Genomic DNA, 9,782 nt, shown 5'->3' on the forward strand with positions numbered 1-9,782 from the left:
GCAGCAAACTCCAGGCTCCTCCCCCCTCGCGGCGCGGGCCGGGCCTCCTGCTCTCCCCCTCACGTGCGCCGCTACCGGAGAGGGGAAGCGCGGGCCGGGCCTCCTGCTCTCCCCCTCACGTGCGCCGCTACCGGAGAGGGGAAGCGCGGCGCGGGACTCCCCATCACGTGCACCGCTACCGGAGAGGGGAAGCGCGGCGCGGGACTCCCCCTCACGTGCGCCGCTACCGGAGAGGGGAAGCGCGGCGCGGGACTCCCCCTCACGTGCGTCGGCTCCCGGACAGAAGGGGAAGCGCGGCGCGGGACTCCCCCTCACGTGCGCCGGCTCCCGGACGGAGGGGAAGCGCGGCGCGGGTCTCCTGCCACTCTTGCCCCCCCCAGCTTCCCGAACTCACCTCCTGCCCCAGCCAGATGCCACGGGGTCAAGGTAAGTCACCCACCGTCTCCCACCCACGCACTGTCACCCAGTCACTCACCCAGTCACCCACCCACCCAGTCACCCACCCACTCAGTCACCCACTCAGTCACCCACCCAGTCACTTTCACCCAGTCACCCACCCACTCACTCAGTAACCCACCCACCCACTCACTTAGTCACCCAAAAACTCACTTAGTCACCCACCCACTCACTCAGTCAAGTCACCCACCCACCCACCCAGTCACCCACCCAGTCACCCACCCACCCACACACCCACCCAGTCACCCACCCACACACCCACCCAGTCACTTTCACCCACTCACCCACTCACCCACTCACCCACTCACCCACCCACCCAGTCAGTCACCCACTCACCCACCCAGTCAGTCACCCACTCACCCACCCAGTCAGTCAGCCACCCACCCACCCAGTCATTCTCCCACTCACCCACCCAGTCAGTCTCCCACTCTCCCACCCAGTCAGTCTCCCACCCAGTCAGTCTCCCACCCAGTCTCCCACTCACCCACCCATTCAGTTTCCCACTCACCCACCCATTCAGTTTCCCACTCACCCACCCATTCAGTTTCCCACTCACCCACCCATTCAGTTTCCCACTCACCCACCCATTCAGTTTCCCACTCACCCACCCATTCAGTTTCCCACTCACCCACCCATTCAGTTTCCCACTCACCCACCCATTCAGTTTCCCACTCACCCACCCATTCAGTCTCCCACTCACCCACCCAGTCAGTCTCCCACTCACCCACCCAGTCAGTCTCCCACTCACCCACCCAGTCAGTCTCCCACTCACCCACCCAGTCAGTCTCTCACCCAGTCAGTCTCCCACCCAGTCAGTCTCCCACCCAGTTTCCCACTCACCCACCCATTCAGTTTCCCACTCACCCACCCATTCAGTTTCCCACTCACCCACCCATTCAGTTTCCCACTCACCCACCCATTCAGTTTCCCACTCACCCACCCATTCAGTCTCCCACTCACCCACCCATTCAGTTTCCCACTCACCCACCCATTCAGTTTCCCACTCACCCACCCATTCAGTTTCCCACTCACCCACCCATTCAGTTTCCCACTCATCCACCCATTCAGTTTCCCACTCACCCACCCATTCAGTCTCCCACTCACCCACCCATTCAGTCTCACACTCACCCACCCATTCAGTCTCACACTCACCCACCCATTCAGTCTCACACTCACCCACCCAGTCTCACCCAAAACCACCCACCCAGTCACTGACCCCACTCACCGACCCCACCCACCCACTCACCGACCCCACCTACCCACTCACTGACCCACCCAGTCACCGACCCCAGTCACTGACCCACCCAGTCACCGACCCTGAAAAAGTCACCCAGTCACCGACCCACCCACCGACCCAAAGTCACCCACCCACCCAAAGTCACCCACCAACCCAGAGTCACCCACCCACCCACCGACCCAAAGTCACCCACCCACCGACCCAAAGTCACCCACCCACCGACCCAAAGTCATCCACCCCCCGACCCAACTCACCCACCCACCGACCCAACTCACCCACCCAACCACCGACCCAAAGTCACCCACCGACCCAAAGTCACCCACCCACCGACCCAAAGTCAAACCAACCCAAAGTCACCCACCCACCCACCGACCCAAAGTCACCCACCCACAGACCCAAAGTCACCCACCCACCCACCGACCCAAAGTCACCCACCCACCCACCGACCCAAAGTCACCCACCCACCGACCCAAAGTCACCCAGTCACTGACCCCACCCACCCACTCACCGACCCCACCCACCCACTCACCGACCCCACCTACCCACTCACTAACCCACCCAGTCACCGACCCCAGTCACTGACCCACCCAGTCACCGACCCTGAAAAAGTCACCCACCCACCGACCCAAAGTCACCCACCCACCGACCCAAAGTCACCCACCCACCGACCCAAAGTCAAACCGACCCAAAGTCACCCACCCAGTCACCGACCCAAAGTCACCCACTCAGTCAAGTGTCACCCACCCACCCACACAGTCACCCACACACTCAGTCAACTCAGTCACCCACCTAGCTGTCAAGGGGGGGGGAAGCCTAACCCTGTCGTACGCCCCCCCCCCAAAATTACATCCCGGGCAACGCCGGGTCTCTCAGCTAGTGTAATATATATAACTCTGTACCCCCCACTGTACCACGCTGTGGAGTATGTAATATATATATAACTCTGTACCCCCACTGTACATATATATTTCAGTACTGGGAGTGTTCCTCTTAGCTGGCACTGTCAGGCTCTCATCGTCATCCTCCTTTCCATAATTAATTAACCCTCTAACACAGGGGGTAGCCAACTCCAGCTTAATTCCCTCCCCTCTCACCCCCCCCCCCCTCCCCCCTTTCCCATTTCTGCTGCTCAGTGATGGGAGCACATAACCACGTTTGTATTTTAAAATATAATTTTACTATAACCCGCCTTTTAGAAGAAATACTTTCCAAATGTTTTTTTTTCTAGCATTCAATTAAAGGCGCAATCCGTCCAATTTCCTACATGTGGTTTTTATTTTGTAAATGAATCGGTTCAGTCGGATTAGATAATACTTACTACATTGTTTTTCTTTAATTAAACTCCATGCCATTTCTAATGAGTTTTAATATAGGCTATGGCCCACCTCCCCCAGCAGTGCAAGATCTTTGTAACACTTTCCTGCTTCTGATCATTTGTTGCCAATATTCCCAACAGTTTGAGCTGCCAACTGTAGCAATAGATAATGTTACGTTAATGTAAGAATACATTGTAGCTGCTGAGTGACACTGACGGAAGGATTGATTTTGAAACTGAAAGGCAGCCATTTAGTGAACCCTGGGAAACAGGATTTTGCTGATCGATCACGGGAGAAAGAATCTATCCGCAGCTTAGGTAATTCGTTTTCAATAAAGGTAATAAAGGGCTACATATATAAAAACAAAAAAAATGTATTTTTATTTAAAGTGCTGCTGGGGTTGCCCCTTTAAAAAGTGAATGTCTTTTAAAATATCCTTACCACAATACATTTCTAATTCTCGTTACCGATATGCATGGCGCCGGTTTGGCATAGTAAGCGGGCAACATCAAACCTAAAAGGCCGCAAACGTCCGCCACCTCTGCATTCACATGTTCCCCAAGCAGCTGCTCTGCGCTCTGCGAGTTCGGGCAGATGGGGAATCGCTGGCTGGTTTTCTGTCTTCAAGCAGATGGCATTGAAATAACGTGTCACAGAGATAATGTCCTCCTCTTGTGGTCTTGGCAGGCGCAGTATGAAACATGATACAGGCAGCTCTTATTCTGCAAACAGCTTTTTCTAATTATCAGCTATTCGTTGCGTGTGTGCGTGTGCGCGTGTGCGCGTGTGCGCGTGTGCGTGTGTGTGTGTCCCATACCTTGCAATGCATTGCAGGCTTCTTAAGCAGTGAATCAGTTAACACTCTCTATATTTCAGAGCACGGAGAGCAATTAACACGAGATTTTTGTCATCCATATGAACACTCAGCACTCGCAGATCTCATTCACATCAGCGCCAGTGCATTATTGATAGGGCCTCACAGGCAGAGATATGAGTTCAGTGCTGGGGTGGGCAACTCCAGTCCTCAAGGGCCACAAACAAGTCAGGTTTTCAGGATATCCCTGCTTCAGCACAGGTGACTCAATCAGTGGCACAGTTAAAGACAGTACAGGTAGCTCTTCAGCACAGGTGGCTCAGTCTTTGACTGAGCCACCTGTGCTGAAGCAGGGATATCCTGCAAACCTGACCTGTTGGTTGCCCTTGAGGACAGAAGTTGCCCAAGCATGGCGTAGTACTCCTCCAGAAATTAGATTGCAAGAATTCGCGCTCGTGCGCTGGTTTCCGGCACTACCATATCAAATGTGATACGTTTTGGTGTTATCCATCTCACCGCAATGCGATTCTTCTCTTTGTAACGTCGCTATTTGTGCTCTTATACTGCTCTCTGAGTAAACGATGATCGTGGTAAGGTTCATAGAAATGTCTTAATGATGCTTAGGCCGGGTCCCCGCTGTGGCGGACGCTGCAGGGACTACAGCAACCCCACAATGGGACCGGGCCCGCTGCGAGGGGGGGGCCGCCGCACCGCGCCAACAAACTCCTGCTCTCAAGAAAATTGAGATCACGAGTCGTGACGGAGCGCTAGGCCACGCCCCCGGCAGGTTCAGCCAATGAGGGCAAACCTGCCGGGTGACGTCACGACCGCGCCACAGTCCCTCCCCTGTCTTTCCCCCTGCAGACCGGCCGCAGCCTTCGTGTGAACAGCCATGTTTACTGCTCTTTATGGTGAGATATGCTGGTATATATTGCTTTATGCTGCGCCGGCATACAGTAAGTGTTGAATCCTATGGAAACTGTGATATCCTGGGAAATACTTTATCACTGGGAGAAGTGAGACCACATACACGTGGACATGCCCAGCGTACATTGTAAAGCAGCAAAACACGTGACATCTTGTATGTGTTTTTTAATAAATCAGTTCTGTCTAATTAGTTAAGTGACTTTTTTTTTTATTATTATTATTCAGAATTTGTAATATACTGGATCCTCTCAGTACTTTAATAAATTACCAACAACTAATCCCTGGTGCGCATTTGTGCATTTTTTCTTACTTTGTTTTTCAGGGTGCCATCCCCCCTCCTCTAGGGGGGACCACCTTGAAGTGGAGCCTTTGGGGAGACGCTCCATGCGCGTGCTGCAAAGGGATTGTCCACATTTTACTACAGCACGAGCGCTGAATATCCTGCTTTTTCTGCTAAACTGAGCATCCTTTGATTTCTATATCAGGTTTTATCCCACCTCCCCAGCAGTGCAAGATCTTTGTAACACTTTCCTGTTTGTGATCATGTGTTGCTAATGTTCTCAGCAGTTTGAGCTGCAAACTGTAACAATAGTAAATGTTACCTTCGTAATGTCAGGATACATTGTTGCTGCTGAGTTATACTGACTAAAGAATTGATTGAAACTGGAAAGGCGGCCATTTCGTTAGGCACACAATAAGGATTTTTATAGATTTAGAACAGGAGCACCAAACGATTGCCAGCTTAGGTAATAATTTAGAATTGTACATTGTCACCCGCTTTACATATAAAAATAAGAGAAAGGGAGAATGTAGGATTGCTGCTTTACAATGTATCTTTTATTTCTTTTTTTAAACTCGTTCTCCCCTGCCTTTTTGGTTTAGTACCGTACGGAAGAAATGGTTTCTGTTCTCTTTTTGGAACGACGCGGTGTCTGCGTAGCCAGCGCCTCGTTATATTGTATAAGGAACTGGAGGCCGTTCCATTACGTGGCTTCACTCGGGGTTTGCTCGGTCTGCCACTAACCCTATGCTAAGTGTTACCTGCTAAGTGTTATACTGTATCTAAGGCAAATTCTGAGACTCTCCTGGCTGCAAACAGGGACGAGGGACAATAATGGCACAAAACCAGCACCAAAAACTCAAGAGGAATGGTCTTTACTTATGAATCTGGTGCTGTTTTCTGCAATGGTTGGATAATTTGGGGGGTAAGGTGGGGGCAGCTGTCACCTTATAACATTACATAACCGTTAATGTATTGCCTCATTTAGTACCATATCGACCCCTGTGCTTCCAGAGTGGTCAGCAATGCATTACGGGGTTAATCTAGGATGGAGAACACTGTGGTTTTCCTACAATGAGATTAATGCCAATGCTACATTCAAGGAAAACAATTCCAACCCCATTAGAAGTGACCACTCTCTCGCTGACTCACTCTCCTCATGCTCGCTCGCTGCCTCATGCTCCTCATGCTGACTCGCTGACTCACTCTCCTCATGCTCACTTGCTGACTCACTCTCATGCTGACTCGCTGACTCACTCTCCTCATGCTGACTCGATGACTCACTCTCCTCATGCTGACTCGCTGACTCATGCTCACTCGCTGGCTCAATCTCCTCATGCTCACTCGCAGGCTCCCTCTCCGCTGGCTCACTCGCTGGCTGACTCACCTCATGCTCACTTGCTGACTCGCTCTCCTCATGCTCACTTGCTGACTCGCTCTCCTCATGCTCACTTGCTGAAGCACTCCTCATGCTGGCTCGCTCTCCTCATGCTCACTCGCTCTCCTCATACTCACTCGCTGACTCGCTCTCCTCATGCTAACTCGCTCACTCCCTGACTCCTCATGCTCGCTGCCGCATGCTCACTCGCTGACTCACTCTCCGCTGACTCACTCGCCTCATGCACGCTTGCTCACTCTTTGGTTTTGCCGCGATCGCATGCTTAGCTAATGAATCGGAAGCGAGTAACCCCATTTTTATGTTGGCAGCCATAGAACCAGTACACACAGATAAAGAAACCCCCAGCGAGAGCTGCAACTGCCCGAGCTGGGGAGGCGGAGTGCGGGGGGGGAGACCAGGAGCTCAGTATCACCCTGGGAAACCGCAGAAACATTCAGAACAATTCCTGGAAGTGAACGGTTTCATACGTGGAAAGTAATTCTCACTGCCAGGCGTGGAAAGAGAGGCCTTCCAGCCTGTGCGTGTGTCAGCAATCCCGGCTTGTGCTGTGCCACGGAATCAATGTGGTGGTTGTGAGCACATCTTCCCGTGTCCCAGTATTACATACTTGGCATCGCTATGTCTTGGTTGCGAGAGTAGGTGGGGTGCTTACAGGGTTCAGTAGAGCAGTGGTGCTCAACTCCAGCCCTCCAAACTAAAGCAGACCGAATCCACCCAAATCCGTTTCCCGGATCTTCCCGCATTCCCCCCCCCCCGCCCCCCCCTACCCCCAAATCATCAAAAACCGCTGTTGGATACAACCTGTGGACGGATTGGTAGAATCCACTCCGCGGATTCAGCAACTCGTTGGTGGATTCTTACAAATCCATCTACGGATTGCTGATTCCGCAGATTGTATCGGCAATAATAACACAAAATCAGCAAAACGCGACTCGTCCCTTTTGGGATTGACCCGCTGAAATCTGCTGACCAAAGGTACCGGCCGATCTGCTGGGGATCTAAATCCACCAAAAAAATGTGCCCTTCTCAACTCAAACCCCCTCCCCCAACAGGTCAGGTTTTAAGGATATCCCAGCTTCAGCACAGATGGCTCAATCGTGACCAAATGAGCCATCTGTGCTGAAGCAGGATCTGATTGAGCCACCTGAGCTGAAGCTGCGACATCCTTAATACCTGACCTGTTGGGGGGTATTGAGAATTGCAGTTCTGCCCCCACAGTGTATAGCAAGTCTAATAACCTCTTAGAAAAACAATGGTAGGAGGGTGATATTAAGTGTCAACCTTTTATTGGACCTGATTTAAAGAGACGTTGCTCTGCAATAATGACCTTGCCCCTTTTTCATCCCTACCGAGCTGCAGGAATATGCGGCCAGGATTCCACCCCAGAAGTGGCTGCATGTTCCTCCGTAGAAACACGTGTAACATGCTGTTCTAATCCGCTGCCCTCTGCTGAACCTGAAAAGCTGCCATATTTCTGGCACCCAGCAATAAAACGACACATTGTATCGCTGACAACTGGCGCTTTGCGGGCTAAAAGCTTCTCGTGGCCCACGAGGGATCAGAGTGTTTTTGTTCACATTAAGCGCGCGAGCTGTGAGCATATCTGAGCAGGCGGGGGGGTTTCAGCGCTCCCCAGGGGTTTCTGTCCTAATGGGCTTTAGTCAGGGATTCTCAATTCCAGTCCTCAAGATCCCCCTCCCCCTACACCGGTCAGATTTTCAGGATAACCCTGCTTCAGCACAGGTGGCTCAATCAGTCCCTGCTTCAGGTGAACTGAACCAGGGATATCCTTAAAACCTGATCTGTTGGGGGCCCTTGAGGACTTGAGTTGCCCCACCCCCCCCCCCCCCAAGACACGCCGCCCTGCACCCCATTCAGTAAAGAGAGGATCTGATCCAAAGAAGATTTCAAATGTCTTATTTTCTGTTCACAAAATAGTAACACCAGCACTGTAATAAAGCGCAAAATATGATGCGACGCGGCCGCACTCCCGCTCTGGGGAGCACATGGGGGTGACGTGATGCGACCGCGCGCGCACAATCCCGCTCTGGGGAGCACATGGGGGTGACGTGACGCGGCCGCGCGCGCACACTCCCGCTCTGGGGAGCACATGGGGGTGATGCGACCGCGCGCGCACACTCCCGCTCTGGGGAGCACATGGGGGTGACGTGACCTCGTTGATCTCTTTTTTCATTATACAGCTTTCTTTTTGTCTATTGCGCATTGAGATTGTTTTTTTTTCGAGTTGATTTTTATGCATAAATAATTGATTTAGACAAAATGATTAGGTTTTTTGTTTGGGGGGGGGAGCTGGAAAAAAACAAGTTTGATGCCAATACGGCTCTGTCTGAGTTTATTGAACAGGGCCCTGAGACATCACGTTGCCACGGATACCAGGAACCCGTGTAATAATGGCTGTTTGTAGGCGTGCATCTGGTTTCTGTGGAAGTCTTGCACGGCCGTTTACTGCTGGAAAGGCGTCGGAGGCTGGTCCCCTGAGGCGTTTTAAGAAGTGCCTTACAGCAGCCGTCCAAGCTGCCTTTCCCCCTTTAATATGCGCATCAAAACAAGCCACACAGTGATAAGTAATTAGCTAAGTTGCCGATCTTCTGTGATCGATCAGCGAAGATTCGGCTCGGGGGTTCACTAAATGGCCGCTGAGGAATATTCTGCAGTCGGTGATACGCATTTACATATTAATATGACAAAGTTCTGTGGGGAAGATCATGTGACCAGGCAGTCACTAGATACAATTGGTGCACTGCTAGAGAGAGGGCAGGGCTCACAAAGGGGTGTGCCAGAGCCTGTTACAGAAGAGGAAGGGGATGTGACTTTGTAAATGGTTGCTACAGAAACAAATGCTTGTTACCTTATAATACATTAAAAATGTCGTTCAGAGTTGTTTAAAAAAATACTACAAGTATTTTCTCATAGTACAGAACTGATTTATTAATTATGTAGGATATTGCTTGGTCTGCACCTTTAAAGGGGGGGGGGATATTTGTAAAACAACCTATCGACCTCATTTTGTCTGCTACGTTGGGGTCCATGCAAGGCACTGCGAGCCCCTCTGGCTGTGAGCGGTTAAAGGGACAATTTTACTGCTTTTACCTAAATGTAAATATATTTATTTTCCCACCAGAATAAGGAAGCGTTCTTCTGTAACTCGCACGTCTTTTTCTCTTTGTCTAATCACGGAGACATTAAACATAGTGGGGAAAGGAATTGAGATTGCCACACCGCCTGTACGTATAGTTTCACAAACCGTGTGTTCACAAAAAGTTCTTATGTAAAGATTGTGGAATCCTTAGAGCAAGGGCGGGCACCTCCTGTCCTCAAGGGCCACCAACAGG

Source organism: Ascaphus truei, chromosome 7 (genome assembly GCF_040206685.1).
Source record: "Ascaphus truei isolate aAscTru1 chromosome 7, aAscTru1.hap1, whole genome shotgun sequence".
Lineage (NCBI taxonomy): Eukaryota > Metazoa > Chordata > Amphibia > Anura > Ascaphidae > Ascaphus > Ascaphus truei.